Here is a 16,714-nt window from a genome sequence, read left to right as displayed (position 1 = left end):
TGTTAAAAATTGTACGTTTAAAAAAAAGTACTGAAATATGATTCTTTTTGTGCAAATCCTTTATTTCCAGACATTTGCATTCATGTAATACACAGTCTTAAGACAGGTTTCAGAGTAGCAGCTGTGTTAGTCTGTATTCGCAAAAAGAAAAGGAGTACTAATGGCACCTTAGAGACTAACCAGTTTATTTGAGCATAAGCTTTTGTGAGCTACAGCTCACTTCATCGGATGAAGTGAGCTGTAGCTCACGAAAGCTTATGCTCAAATAAACTGGTTAGTCTCTAAGGAGCCACTAGTACTCCTTTTCTTTTTACAGTCTTAAGAGTCATCATAATATTTGAATCTTGCAAGCGAACAGCTGAAGCAAATGTTATATCAATAATCTTCCATGTGCATTAAACTAGCAATATGATGAATACAGACACTTTCAGGAGACACAGGAGCTTTAGAAGTGAAACCCAAAAAATATTCAGACTCATGCACTTATTCAGTTTAGTGGGGTTTTAACTACCCTAAAAAGTTTCTAATACAAATGGAAACAGTGTGCTCCATTTATTTGTTTTGACATTTATTCTGTAGGTGCTGAGAATTACAAATAACACTTCAATGAAAAGCATTTGTTATTTGTAAGACATGTCTATTATTTTAGAAATTTCCCCCATCTTCTTAGAACAAGTAAATATCACTTGGGCATACAGATCTGAAATTCTCTGCCAAAAGCCAAATACCTAAAAATGGGTCTCCTTCTGTTAATCTCACAGAGAGGCTCACACAATGTTTGCAAGGCAGTGAGAATTTATGAGAATTATTTTATTTCTTAGAACCTCTGATTTCTGGATTTTGAGTTGCAAATTTCCCCCAAATTGCCCATTGCTTGTATTTGATTTGCAGCAGTGAGAGTTGTTTCATTTTTTCAGGATAATCATGTAACTTAAAGTAGAAGTACAATATTTTTATGTCATCACCAAAAGGCTTTGAGTGCTTTTGGTTAATCAGCATCATTGAAAAATGGGAATTACCAATAGGGTCAGACTTTGAGGGAGGGAAGGACTTGATGGGACTGAGGTCTGTGTGGTAGGCAGGGGGCTTTATTGAGTTGCTAGAGATTGAGTTTTACTGAGAACTATTGATGAGGCAAACTGCTGGTTAGATTTAGTCCAATTACTTGTTTCTTCAGCTTATGTTCAAAGGTGTGTAAGGTGCCTAAAGTGCCAGAGGGATGCTTTTTGTTTTGCATACAATTCTTAGAAACCAAACCAAACAAATTACATACTATGTAAACTCAACAGTAAATTCCTTAAGGGGCAGGAGTTCCGAGCTTTCAGTGGTTAAATTGTAACATCTGAAAATACCCTCATTTAATTATTTGTAAAAGTATTGCAAAGTAATGACCATTTCTTCCTGAATAACACAAATTAAAGTGCTACTGACAAAGCTTAAATACATAAGCCTTGAATGTTTCCCTGAAGGTCAAAAGACAAGGCTGTTTTAGAGCAAGAGTGAGGAGTATGTTCCAAAGTTGAGGGTGTCTCAAGGAAAACACTCTAATCCAAGACTTCTTGCTTTAAAAGTTGATCTGCTACCAGAGTACAAAGGGTTTCCATGCATTTTCCTGGGGCCAGGTTGTTGAATTTCTAAGTCACCAGTTGGGATAATCTTGATACATAAATCTTTCACCAACAAGCAACATATCAGAGTTAATTTTTGTGTTAAAATTAAGAGAATTCAATGCCAGCGCCTGCTATGTAGAAGCAGATCTCACCACGTTTGAAGCCTGTGAGGGTTCATGGATTAGTTAGAAATACGTAGTGATTTAGCAATGTGTTAGTGATTATACGACCAAAAACATTTTTAGAAGAATAAGAAAACCACCAACTCTAGCTCAACACTTACCTCAGCTCCTGTAGGATGGTGAGGTAAAAATCTACAGCAAGGCTAGGGGGGAAATTCCCAGGACCCCTTTCACCATCTCCAAGGGGGATAAGAGGGAATTGAGGACCCCATCTTCTTGGAGGAGAGGGAGAGATATTTTTCTCCAGTCTTTAAATCCCATGGTAATCACCCTAAATACCCTCATAAATATTCCCTTGTACAGTAGAACCTCTGAGTTATGAACACTTTCGGGAATGGATGTTGTTTATAACTCAGAAATGTTTTGTAACTCTGAACAAATGTTATGGTTGATCTTTCAAAAGTTTACAGCTGAGTTGACTTAAGACAGCATTGACACTTTATTATTTAGAAAAAAAGGCTGCTTTCCCCCCCCTTTTTCAGTAGTTTACATTTAACATAGTAGTGCATGGTATTTACTTTTTTTTTCCTTTTTTTTTGTCTTTTGCCTGATTGTGTACTTCCAGTTCCAGATGACATATATGGTTGACTGGTCAGTTCATAACTCTGAGGTCTGCTGTGTTTCCCTGTATTTTTTGTGGGGGTGGAGTGGAGGGGAAATGGAAGACTGTGGCCTTTGACCTTCCTTTCAAATACTTTCTAGAAGTCACCATATAGTCTTCATCCCATTTTCTTTCTTTACATGTTCACCAGACAAGGACACCATATTCAACATAACACAGGGCTCTTGATGACTAGCCATCTACAAGGCATATAGGAGTCAAATATGCCTTGAAAATATATTAACAGCTATAGTTCTTACTCTTCCCTTCTATCTGTTTGCAGCAACTAAGATTTCCACCAATCATCCCTATGCATATTCCAAACCTTTTAGCACAGGCTGAGAATTAAATACAACAAGAATCAATATACACACCCTAACAGCTTGGATATCTTGTCTGGGGAGCATCAATTAAGCTAAAGTTGAAGTAGATACATTCCAGGAAATGAAGTCTTTGATGTTTGATAAAGAGTCTTCCAACTATTATTAGTCCCTCAAATCAAAGACTTCCATAATTTATGTGTGGATAAAAGTTCCATCTCTCTTGCGGATGCTTAAGAGAACCCCTTCTGGGGACATACAAGAATGACTTCTCTTTTTCCTGTGCTAAGTGCTCTAATGTCGGCTATATGCTAACCAATGATCAGTGATGAACATCCCAAATGTAATTTTAAACCAGTTTGGAATAGTTGCTGGTGACCCAAAAAAGGTTAAAGTTCCAGACATCAAACTTCAATAAGTTTTCCAAAAAATCCAAAAAAGATATCAAAAAAAAATCCAATAGATATTTTTCACCCCAAAGTAGAAACTGTACATTTATCTGCCTTATGAATCAGATACACATCTTTCTATATGTGAATACTTGGTCTTGTTCCTCCAATGTACTCTCTCTCCTATCCTATGATAAGACCTGCAAAATATGAAATGAAAAGTATCTGTTATAATAAAAAATGTGTAGACTATGCCCACTAAATTTAGAAGATCTATAAGGTATTTTGTTTTTTTTATTTGTAAATGATTGTCACAATCTTGAAGTGATAGGAATTGTATAGCCCAAAGAACAAAAGGGAGTGATGAAAGATATAATCACCTAACCAGAGTATAACTTTGGAATATTAAAATAAATTGCCTAAATATTAAAATAAAAGGTGGGGTGATTTCAGTTAATAGTCTGGGCTAATACTGAAAGACGACCTGGGAAATGAATCAAATATAAAAACCTCCAATGAGAAAAGGATTGAAGACATTTGTTATATATGGTTGCCATCGACTGGATACCAATGGAAGCAGATAAGAAATGCAGGGCTTGTCTACGTTATCCGCAGGATTGACGGGCAGCGATTGTTCCAGCAGGAGTCAATTTATCACATCTAACCTAGACGTGATAAATTGACTGCCGAGCGCTCTCCCATCGACTCCGGTACTCCACCACAGTGAGAGGCACAGGCAGAGTCGACGGGGGAGCCGCAGCAGTCGACTCAGTGCAGTGAAGACACCGTGGTGAGTAGATCTAAGTACGTCGACTTCAGCTATGTTATTCATGTAGCTAAAGTTGCGTAACTTAGATTGATCCCCCCTCCTCCCCAGTGTAGACCAGGCCTAAGAGAACTGAAATCTAAGTACCCAATTGATCAGTGACCAATAGAAAATGAAAAGATTGTCCTCCTCCAAGGGACCCACAAACAAGATATATAAACCTGAGGCCACTGTTTGGACTCCAGAGTTTGCTGAAGCCCTGTGGATGGCCCCTGCCCTCCTTCAAGGTTACAGGATTTAGTTACTCTCTACACTAGTAGCCAGGGATGTGATTTCCATCTTGAGTTAGACACACTTGTGCTAGCTCTTTTTGAGCTGGCGCGCGAAAATAGTGGTGTAGCCACAGTAGTGGCAAACAGTGACACGAACTAGCTGTGCTGAGTCCAAACCCACCTGAACACTGTGGGTACATACATGGCACAGCTAGGCTGTGCTGCGGCTGCTCTCCACAGTCCATGCTGTCACAGCCGACGCTATTTTTGGTTCATTAATTCAAGTTAGCCAAGAATGTCTAATGCAAGCTGGGAATCACACCCCTCTCTTAAAATGTAGACATAGGGCTAAGAAGAAGATTGACTGAACCCACAAATAAGCTATAGCATTCCAAAGTACCACGGAACATTCAGATCAGCTTTGTGAACAGCGGTCCCCTCCTCCAGGGTTATAGGACTAAGAAGAGGTGGTGAGATTTAATTTCAAAGACTGTGTTTCTTCTTCTGTTTTTTAAATATAAATAGCAATGTTATCTTGTTGAGTCCATACTATTTTTAGGGAGACCTCAAGTAACCATATTTTGGATTTTAACCAAAAATCCTATATTCATGTTCTCCTTTGTAAACCCAAGCAAATAGGCTTGAAGGACCTAGGCAATAGCTTTAAGCAATTGCTCTTGATATTTTCCATTTGTCCCTTTGAGACCAAACACTTCTAATAGCAGACACAACTTTCCTTAAAGTGCCTGAAAAGAAATGCAGCCTTACTCTTGGATACTAAAAGTGAGATAAATGCACTAGAAGAATTGATAACTAATGAAGAATTGATAACTAATGAAAAAATGATAACTAATGATTATAAGTAAATGTAAAAAGAAATCTTGTTGATTTGTATTTTTCCTTGGTATAGTTGCTGGACCACAACAATGGTCTATGTTAATCATGTACAAGGCTTCATATGCATTTTGGGCTAGTACATGCCTTGACTGATATAACCTGTTGATTGTATACTTGAGTGCTTCTGGGTGAATTAATAAACTTTTTGATTAATTAAGAATAACTAAGTATTCTGAGATGAGGAATACTGTCCTAGGTAAAAGTTGACCTGAAAATAACCTAGCATTAAAATTAGGAAGCTAATGCTCTGGACTCAATAAAAAGGGGATATTCCTAATTAAATGCTATCACAATATTGTCTGTAATATTTTGATAAGTGTTTTAGCTAATATTGGGATGAAATTTCACTGGCATATTGGCAAATCTAGTTAGATTTCAGTTTTAAAATCGAACTTGTACTTTGGCAAATCATAAAATAGACCTGCCTTCACACTTACATCTCATCCCTCTCCTGTCCTGTAGGAGCAGGACCCAGTTGACTAATCTGGGCTGGGGGAGATTAATAGGATTTTTAAAGGCCACAGGCAGGGACACTCCATCTTCTCTCAGCAGCATCTCCAATAGCTGTGCACTGGAGGGAGGCTTGGATTGGGTCCGTCAAGATCTAAGCTAATTCCTGTTCAAAAAGTAGTGTCAGTCAGAGAACCAGGTCTGCTGAGAATATCAGTCAAATTAGACACAAAGCATGTTGCTGTTGAAGACCATGGCTTCAGAGCAAACTGACCCTTAAACTAGTCCAGCATTTCAGATCTAATTATAAGATCAGGCATTTCAAAGTAAGGGGAATGTAGACTCAAGGTGTGCAGAAATACTTCTGAAAACAAAAAGAAAAGGAGTACTTGTGGCACCTTAGAGACTAACCAATTTATTTGAGACAAACACCTACAAGATCTCTATCAAGCATTCTTACAACTACAATACCCACCTGCGGAAGTGAAGAAACAGATTGATAGAGCCGGAAGAGTTCCCAGAAGTCACCTACTACAGGACAGGCCTAACAAAGAAAATAACAGAACGCCACTAGCCGTCACCTTCAGCCCCCAACTAAAACCCCTCCAACGCATTATTAAGGATCTACAACCTATCCTGAAGGATGACCCAACACTCTCACAAATCTTGGGAGGCAGGCCAGTCCTTGCCTACAGACAGCCCCCCAACCTGAAGCAAATACTCACCAGCAACCACATACCACACAACAGAACCACTAACCCAGGAACCTATCCTTGCAACAAAGCCCGTTGCCAACTGTGCCCACATATCTATTCAGGGGACACCATCATAGGGCCTAATAACATCAGCCACACTATCAGAGGCTCGTTCACCTGCACATCCACCAATGTGATATATGCCATCATGTGCCAGCAATGCCCCTCTGCCATGTACATGGGTCAAACTGGACAGTCTCTACGTAAAAGAATAAATGGACACAAATCAGATGTCAAGAATTATAACATTCATAAACCAGTCGGAGAACACTTCAATCTCTCTGGTCACGCGATTACAGACATGAAAGTTGCGATATTACAACAAAAAAACTTCAAATCCAGACTCCAGCCAGAGACTGTTGAATTGGAATTCATTTGCAAATTGGATACAATTAACTTAGGCTTGAATAGAGATTGGGAGTGGCTAAGTCATTATGCAAGGTAACCTATTTCCCCTTGTTTTTCCTACCCCCCCCACCTCAGACGTTCTTGTTAAACCCTGGATTTGTGCTGTCAATGGCCCACCTTGATTATCATACACATTGTAAGGAGAGTGGTCACTTTAGATAAGCTATTACCAACAGGAGAGTGGGTTTGTGTGTGTGTGTGGGGGAGAAAACCTGGATTTGTGCTGGAAATGGCCCAACTTGATTATCATACACATTGTAAGGAGAGTGATCACTTTAGATAAGCTATTACCAGCAAGAGAGTGGGGTGGGGGGAGGTATTTTTTCATGCTTTGTGTGTATAAAAAGATCTTCTACACTTTCCACAGTATGCATCCGATGAAGTGAGCTGTAGCTCACGAAAGCTTATGCTCAAATAAATTGGTTAGTCTCTAAGGTGCCACAAGTACTCCTTTTCTTTCTGCGAATACAGACTAACACGGCTGTTACTCTGAAATCTGAAAACAAGGCAGTTGACAAGGTCTGTCCAAGCATAACATGGTAATGCAACAGAAAAGCAAAAGAAACATAACTTTTTGCAGTCTGAACTTCTAGAGCAACGTCCTTTCATCCCTTCCCATGCTATCACATATCAAGGATTGTTTAGCCTTTAAAAGGAACAGTTCCTCATTTCCAACTAACATCTAGTGACAGTGCCAAATTCTGCTTTCAGTTAAACCTCTGTAAATCTGGATTAACTCTACAGAAGTGTCCGTTTACACTGGTTTAACAGAGCAGAATTTGGTCCACAGGTCTTAGTGTTCTGTTAACTGATTATCTTGTGTGTTCTGCTTCTAACCTGAACAGGGAAGGCTTGATGTGATGGGCTTAGGGGCAAATATGGGGAAAGAGGATTTTGGGACCATCATTTGCCTTCCAAGGTAGAAGGCCTCAGAAAAATAAGGTCCTCACAAACTCAGGTGCTTTCTCAGCATTTGTCTCTTTGGTTCTCACATACTGACAATACAGTTTCATAGAATCATAAAAATACAGGGCTGTAGAGGACCTCAAGAGGTCGTCTAGTCCAGACCCCACACTGACACAGGATTTAGTATATCTACACCACCAATGACAGATGTTTGTCTAACCTGTTCCTAAAAACCTTCAAGGATGGGGATTCCAGAACTTCCTTAGGTAACCTGTTGCAGTGCTTAACTATCCTTATACTTAGAAAGTTTTTCCTAATATCAAACCTAAATCTCCCTTCCTGCAAATTAACCTGATTTCCTCTTGCCTTACCTTCAGTGGACACAGAGAACAAATGATCGCCATTCTGTTTATAGCAACCTTTTAGCTATTTGAAGACTTATCATGTCCTCATAAATCTTTCAATCTTTCCTCATAGGTCATGTTTTCTAAACCTTTAATCATTTTTGTAGCTCTGCTCTGAACTCTCAAGTTTGTTCACATATTTCCACAGAGGTGCTGGGGGTGTGGCAGCACCCCCTGCCTTGAAGTGGTTTCCATCATATACAGGATTTACAGTTTGGTTAAATGGCTCTCCACATCCCCACTGTACAAATTGTTCCAGCACCCCTGAACCCCAAAGTTACTCCATCTGAGGCCTCAGCAGTGCCAGATAGAGAAGAACAATTACGTCTAATGTCTTACATGTAACTGTCCAGTTACTTTACAGAATTACATTTGATTTTTTTGAAACAGCATCATAGTATTGACTCATATTCAACTTGAAATCCACAATATCACCCAGATCTGTTTTGTGGTACTGCTACCTAGCCAATTATTCCCCATTTTGTAGTTGTTCCTTTGAGTTTTCCTTCCTATGTCATAGTATTTTGCATTTATATTTATTGAAATTCATCTTACTAATATCAGACCAATTTTCCAGTTCATCAAGATAATTTTTAATTCTAATGTTGTCCTCCAAAGTGCTTGTAACCCCTCCCATTTTGACATAATCTGAAAATTTTTAATATACTCATCACTCCATTATCCAAGTTTTTAATGAAAATAATGAAAAGTACCAGACCCAGGACAAACCCCTGTGGGACTCCACTAGTTACATCCGCCCAGTTTGACAATGAACCATTGATAACTACTCTTTGAGAATGGTCTTCCAACCAGTTTTGCACCCACTTTATAGTAATTTAATCTAGGTTCTATTTCCCTAGTGTGCTTAAGAAAATATCTCACGGGACTGTGTCAAAAGCCTTACTAAAGTCCAGTAAAATTAGTCTTCCATTGAGCTGTTATGATGATTGTTATGTAAATTCAGATTTATCTTGTGAGACCGTCAGTCCATATAGTCCAAAAACAACAATTTCCGACTGAGTTTCGATTTGTTGTAAATTATGAAACAGCTGCTTGTTGTTCACAAGATTAGATATTTGCTTTAACTCCTATAATGATAAAAAGCACCAATCTCTTTACTGAATGACACCGCTATCTAGCTAAAACACTGCTTTATTAAGGGGCACAGAGGTCATCTTCGTAACGTTTTGGGACTGATTTACCACTCCTATTCCAATTTTATGCTGATGTAATGCCACTGATTTCCACCTTTCCCTGTTTATACCTAACTTTAGCTTTATGCAGTGCCTTTTATCCTAAAGCGCTTGGCTTGCAACATGAATGTTATACAGGCACCTGACACACTGCTCAGCAATGGGAGGAGAGGCAATTACAGGCAAAGATACTATGGCAATGCCCTGCTCTTATTAAAAGAACAATGGGATCTGTAATGTCCACAGCCAGTATCTCTGATTTTAAGGTCTCATCTGAAAGACCCACATGCAGTAAATGGTAGGGAACTCAATTTATCTGCCAGGGCAGCATTAAGTGCTGAGCAGACCCTGTGCTGCAGGAAGTGAAAGAATATCAAAACTGGGGCATATAGGCCATTCATTCATCTTTTCTGTTCTGGAAGTTAGCTTCTTTATTAAATGAACTGGTCGAGAAGCTCTTGCTGTTATTTGTGTGGCCTCTTGTCTGTTATTGATGTTCTGGATGCACTAATACACTACATTTAATTTAGTAGGAGATTTATATATTCAGTATTAATAAACAAAGATTTCAATGTGATTGGTCTAACAGTAGTTAATTTGTTGTTATTTGGACACTTGTTTCTAGCATAAGATAAATTATCCTGTTTATTAGTGAATTTATTTAGGTGAACAACTAAAATGTTTTTTTTCCCTAAGGATATATTGGTCTTTAAAAACAGTATAGTCTATAGTCTATAAAAACAGCATCACATTATCTTAGCAGATGTAAAATTACCAGTGTTCCACTTTATTTTCTTTTATTTAATGTTAAGCACGGAAAATGTAATTTTCTTAAAGCTTGAAAATTCTAGAGTAATTCATAGAGTCATAGAACTGGAAGGGACCTCGAGAGGTCATCTAGTCCAGACCCCTGCACTCAAGGCAGGACTAAGTATTATCTAGACCATCCCTGACTGGTGTTTGTCCAATCTACTCTTAAAAATCCCCAATAATGGAGATTCCACAACCTCCCTATGCAATTTATTTCAGAGCTTAACCACTCTGACATTTAGGAAGTTTTTCCTAATGTCCATCCTAAACCACCCTTGCTGCAATTTAAGCCCATTGCTTCTTGTCCTATCCTCAGAAGTTAAGAAGAACAATTTTTCTACCTTCCTCCTTGTAACAACCTTTTATATACTTGAAAACTGTTATCATGTTCCCTCTCAGTCTTCTCTTTTCCAGACTAAACAAACCCATTTTTTTCAATCTTCCCTCATAGGTCATGTTTTCTAGACCTTTAATCATTTTTGTTGCTCTTCTCTGGACTTTCTCCAATTTGTCCACATCTTTCCTGAAATGTGGCACCCAGAACTGGACACAGTACTCCAGTTGAGGCCTAATCAGTGCGGAGTAGAGCAGAAGAATTACTTCTTGTGTCTTGCTTACAATACTCCTGCTAATACATCCCAGAATGATGTTTGCTTTTTTTTGCAACAGTGTTACACTGTTGACTCATATTTAGCTTGTGATCCACTATGACCCCCAGATCCCTTTCTGCAGTGCTCCTTCCTAGGCAGTCATTTCCCATTTTGTGTATGTGCAACTGATTGTTCCTTCCTAAGTGGAGTACTTTGCATTTGTCCTTATTGAATTTCATCCTGTTTACTTCAGACCATTTCTCCAGTTTGTCCAGATCATTTTGAATTTTAATCCTATCCTTCAAATCACCCTCCCAGCTTGGTACCATCCACAAACTTTATAAGTGTATTCTCTATGCCATTATCTAAATCATTGATAAAGATATTGGGCAGAACCAGACCCAGAATCGATCCCTGCGGGACCCTGCTCAATATGCCCTCACAGCATGACTTTGAACCACTGTAAAAAGAAAAGGAGTACTTGTGGCACCTTAGAGACTAACCAGTTTATTTGAGCATGAGCTTTCGTGAGCTACAGCTCACTTCATCGGATGCATAGCATATCGTGGAAACTGCAGAAGACATTATATACACACAGAGACCATGAAACAAAACTTCCTCCCACCCCACTCTCCTGCTGGTAACAGCTTATCTAAAGTGATCATCAAGTAGAGCCATTTCCAGCACAAATCCAGGTTTTCTCACCCTTCCCCCCCCCCCCCACACATACAAACTCACTCTCCTGCTGGCAACAGCCCATCCCCCTTTGAAACCCCTCTTTATAATGCGCATGATAATCAAGGTGGGTCACCTCCAGCACTAATCCAGGTTTTCTCACCCCCCCCACACCCCCCCCCCCTCCAAAAACCACACACACAAACTCATTCTCCTGCTGGCAACAGCTCACTATGAACCACTGATAATTACTCTCTGCAAACAGCTTTCCAATCAGTTTTGCACCCACCTTATAGTAGCTCCATCTAGATTGTATTTCCCTAGTTTGTTTATAATTGTGCCTCTTCTGATATGAACAGGCTTCCAGGAATTTATTTCTGTTATCAAACTTTTCTGACTCATGTCTATGCATGCTGTTTTTATTTTTTCCATTGATTTGGTGTCAAGGCAGTTGTATTAGTGGCACAGATTTTTTTTTATGTGTCAGGCACCATAGGTGTCAAACCCACCAGACCCATAGGGAGGGCAAGCAAGAACCCTCCACACCACTGGGGCAGATTAGTAAACTGAAAACAACGGTCTTGGCATGGCTTCTGGCTCTGGTTCTAACTGTTGGCGTGGCTTCTGGCCCTGCTCTGCCCCTTGGTGTGGCTTCCGGCTCTGGCTCTGACTCCTGTTCTGAGCCTTGGTATAGCTTCTGGTTCCCATCTCTGACCCTTGGCATGGACCCCGACTCTGTCTCTGAACCTTGGTGTGGGTCCTAGCTCCTGGCCTTGGCCACGGGTGTGGTTCCTGACCCTTGGTGCACCTTATGGCTCCCAGCTCTGGCTCTCACCCTTGGCACGGCTTCCAGCTCCAGGCTTCCAGCTCCGACCCTTAGCATGGCTTCGGGGCTCTGGCTCTAACTCCGACCCTTGGAGTGGCTTCCAGCCCCACTCTGACCCTTGGTGTGGCTACCAGTTCCCAGCTCTGACCCTTAGTGGGGATCCTGGCTCCCAGCTTTGGCTCCAACCCTTTGCAGGGCTTCCGGTGCCAGGCTTCCACCTGCAACCTTTGGCATGGCTTCTGGTTCTGACCCTTGGTGTGACTTCTGGCTCCCAGCTCTGACTTTGACCCTTGGCACAGCTTCCAGCTTCAACTCCAACTCCTGCTAGTCTCAAATCAGGGGCAGGCCTCTGGGATATCATGAACTCAGCAAATCTACCTGTTGGTCTGATGTCAAAGGAAAGTCCTCTGTGACATTATTGGCTCAGTTCTTCATCAGCTGGGCCTCATGTGAAGGCAGAGGCTCCCCTGAGGCGGGGAGGTCAATGGAGCATCATATCTACCTTCCTGAGCTTATGTGAAAGTCCAAACCTCTCATGAGATCTCTGGCTCAGCAGCTGTAGGTACATGGGACAATGCTAAGACACAGGACCTTGTGAACTCACTGACTCAAGGTGGATTTGCTGTGCTAATCACAGGACTCTGAGGTTATTGGGAAGTGAGCAAGGAATGGGGCGAGAGAGAAGTCTCCTCCACCTGAGCCTCCTCACCCCACCTTTTCTGATCTGCAACCCACAAAATGATGAAAAATTGTCCTGTGACCCAAATGGAACAATAATTTTTATCTGCAAAGGATTGTGGAATACAGTGGGTCACAGGATGGTTTTTCAGGCATTTTGCGGATTGCAGACTTTAAAAGGCCAACAACCTCTGCACTTCAGTACTAGGGGCGTGCATTTAACACCTTGTAAAACACACATGTCAGTCAGTATAAAAGGATCCTATATTCCACCATATGGCAATTTGTAATGGGGTATATATGTTCTTGGCTTCCAGGAATTAGTATGGCAATGGACATGAAACTGCAAAATAGTGAGCGTCACAGCCACTCTCTTGCCCTTTATTTCCAACCTGTGCCTTTGCCTGAGCTCACTACTAGGATTCAGTTACTCTTCTCTAGACATTCAGCATTGCACTTGTAAATATATTTCCCTGCTCTATGAGATGTCTAAGATGAATGGTGTATACACATTCTCTTTGTCTTTGTCCCTTAGCTCTTAGGCACACAAATTAACCTTGATCTCTTCCTAGGCTTGTCTGACAATGCACAATATTTACACTCAGTGGCCAGACTGTGTCCCCAGATACATGCTTGGCTCCTACTGAAGTCAATATGAGTCATGCTTTCATTTGAGGACATAATTCCACTACATACATCTCCAGGCACAGTCATGGAAATTTGACAATTGATCTGAATTTGCTTATTGTTGATAAGTAATTCACAGTAAGATTTTAATGGTTATTACGAAAGCTCTGATTTAATGTGCAGTTTTCAGTGTCACTAGAAAGTAGGGTTGAACAGTTTGGTTTAGTAAAAATGTCAATCTCGGTAATTGTTACAGGAGTGCTCTATTAAAGAGAGAAGTCTGTATAAATGTAAATAGTTCATTGATAAGGTGCCAGTAGATGATGCTCAGAAATATGAAGCATTAGTCCTGGGGTCTGTATGAAACTTATTGTTGTGCATTGTAAATAGCTTCTTGTGTGCAGCTCTTTAAATGCTGCTCTTAACAGTCACAATTTATGACTGTTTGCAGGGGGTCAGGCTGAGCAAGGTTTGATAACTACACTGTACCAGCACTTCTGTGGTAGCCCCATCAATTTCTGCAGAATATAAGTTTTAATTAAAAACACTTATGTTAACTTTGTGAATGTGAAGTGATATGGCTGCATTTCACCGAGGTCTTCTTTACATTGGGGTGTCAGGCACTGGCGTAACTTGATTGATGTAACAGCACCAGAGCAAACAAAACAGTGATTTGCACTGATGCATCAGAAATGAAGGTCTCCTGTGCCCTATGTCACAACAAGGCATGTGTATTTAGGCAGTAACAGAACTTCAGCACTCAGTACTCAAAATTTGTATATCTGGGATTACTCTTTGGAAAAGTCCACTTTGGCCTGACTGTCCCAGAAGTGAGCAACAGCAGGTCCTGAAATTCTGCACCTAACCATTGTTTGTTTTTGTATGGCTTTGGGAGTGGCACTTTGGCAAATGGAATGTACCATATCCTAATTGCCACTCAGTCACTGGACCAACTTTCCCCTTCCCACCAATGCCAAAGAATTAATGTAGCACTCCCAATTGACAAGTAGGAGTTCTGTGTGAAAAAAACCTCATCTCTACCCCTTTTTTGACATTACAGACAAAATCGATGTAAATCCCCGCCCCCATCTCCTAACCACAATCTTTGGATGTGTTGAAGCTGCAACAAGAGAGGGGAAGTTGGGCAGCTATACTACAGTAAATTAAAAATAACATTTTTAAATTAAGCTACATTGCTAATTTCTTTGAACAGAAGAGGTAAAACCCTGGGATAGTTGAAAAGTCCTTACAGGGAAGGGGGAAAGCCTGGGTGGAAAGCCCTTAGGGGAATCATCACTGAATGGGTGTATAATCCTCCAAGAAAGTTTGTGAGGAAAACCCTTAGGGAAGTAATAATGAAAAGGGTAAGCATCCTAGGGAAATAGCCAGTGAGAAAAATCCTGAGAGAAATATCTTTGAACGATGGTAACAGTCACTGGAAAACAGCCACTGAGAGAAAAAATTGAGGGAATCCGCCTGTGTGGAAAATCCTGTGGCAATAAACTGAGGGGAAACACTTTCAACAGGGGAAATATACTTAGGGAAAAAAACTGGGAGAATCATCCTTTCCCATCTGTACTGTAGGTCAGTAGAGACCTAGAGCAATTTGTTTTGATTTCCATTGAAAATGAAATCACCCATGATCTTGATTAGAGCAAGAGGATTAAGGACGCTGCCAGGAGAAAACCAGGTAAGTGCAATTCTGATTGTTTCTCAGGCATTGTTCTAGTCTTTGCAAATGATATTTGAGTTATTCACTATAGCACTGATCTCTGTACTGCTGTGTTATTTTCATATACTTTACTGATCTTTTGAACTGAGCCAGGAGCTACTTGGATAATAAAATGAAAGGACTTGATTCTTATTTACACTAAGGTCCCTGTACACAGCTCTGGCCCTAGAGTAAATGAGAACCATCCCAAAAAAGGTAAACACAATTAAACACGAAAATGGATTCCTCAGTTTAAAGTTTTGTTAACTGTTAACTTTAATTGTTTTTGAGGTATGGACATAAAATTATTTTTTTCTTTTATGGTACCATTAACTACTACTATTACAACTACTATCTGCTAAGTATTGAAAGCGTATTTGGCACTGTATGTGATTAAAAGATAAATACAGGCCCTTGCCCCAAGAAGGTCACAATCAAAGTAACACCAAATAAATAACTCCAAAAATGCTGAGGCCAGCCTTGTAAAAGGCTCTACTTGTAAAAGGATACCTGTTCAGTGTCATGAATGTAGTGGTGTTCAAACACTTGTTTCTTCCTCTGCCATGTGATCAGCAGCCAGGCTGGAAAAATCATGTAAGAATAAGGTTTCAGAGTAGCAGCCGTGTTAGTCTGTATTCACAAAAAGAAAAGGAGGACTTGTGGCACCTTAGAGACTAACCAATTTATTTGAACATAAGCTTTCGTGAGCTACAGCTCACTTCATCGGATGCATTCAGTGGAAAATACAGTGAGGAGATTTATATACACACAGAACATGAAAAAATGGGTGTTATCATACACACTGTAAAGAGAGTGATCACTTAAGATGAGCTATTACCAGCAGGAGAGCGGGGGTGGGGAGGAGAAAACCTTTTGTAGTGATAATCAAGGTGGGCCATTGCCAGCAGTTAACAGGAACATCTGAGGAGCAGTTGGGGGTGGGGGGGGGAATAAACATGGGGAAATAGTTTTACTTTGTGTAATGACACATCCACTCACAGTCTCTATTCAAGCCTAAGTTAATTGTATCCAGTTTTCAAATTAATTCCAATTCAGCAGTCTCTCGTTGGAGTCTGTTTTTAAAGTCTTTATGTTGTAATATTGCGACCTTTAGGTCTGTAATCGCGTGACCAGAGAGATTGACAGGTTTCAGAGTAACAGCCGTGTTAGTCTGTATTCGCAAAAAGAAAAGGAGTACTTGTGGCACCTTAGAGACTAACCAATTTATTTGAGCATGAGCTTTCGTGAGCTACAGCTCACTTCATCGGATGAAGTGAGCTGTAGCTCACGAAAGCTCATGCTCAAATAGAGAGATTGAAGTGTTCTCCGACTGGTTTATGAATGTTATAATTCTTGCCATCTGATTTGTGTCCATTTAGTCTTTTATCTTTGTTGGGCCTGTCCTGTAGTGGCTGACTTCTGGGTACTCTTCTGGCTCCTGAGGGTCGAAACAACAGACTGGACTTCTACATAGAGTGCTTCCGCCGATGTGCACGGGCTGAAATTGTGGAAAAGCAGCATCACTTGCCCCATAACCTCAGCCGTGCAGAACACAATGCCATCCACAGCCTCAGAAACAACTCTGACAGCATAATCAAAAAAGCTGATAAAGGAGGTGCTGTCGTCATCATGAATAGGTCGGAA

Source organism: Chelonia mydas, chromosome 2 (assembly GCF_015237465.2).
Source record: "Chelonia mydas isolate rCheMyd1 chromosome 2, rCheMyd1.pri.v2, whole genome shotgun sequence".
NCBI classification, from domain to species: Eukaryota; Metazoa; Chordata; order Testudines; family Cheloniidae; genus Chelonia; species Chelonia mydas.
The sequence above is the reverse complement of the archived record's forward strand: the minus strand, read 5'-3'. Positions refer to the sequence as shown.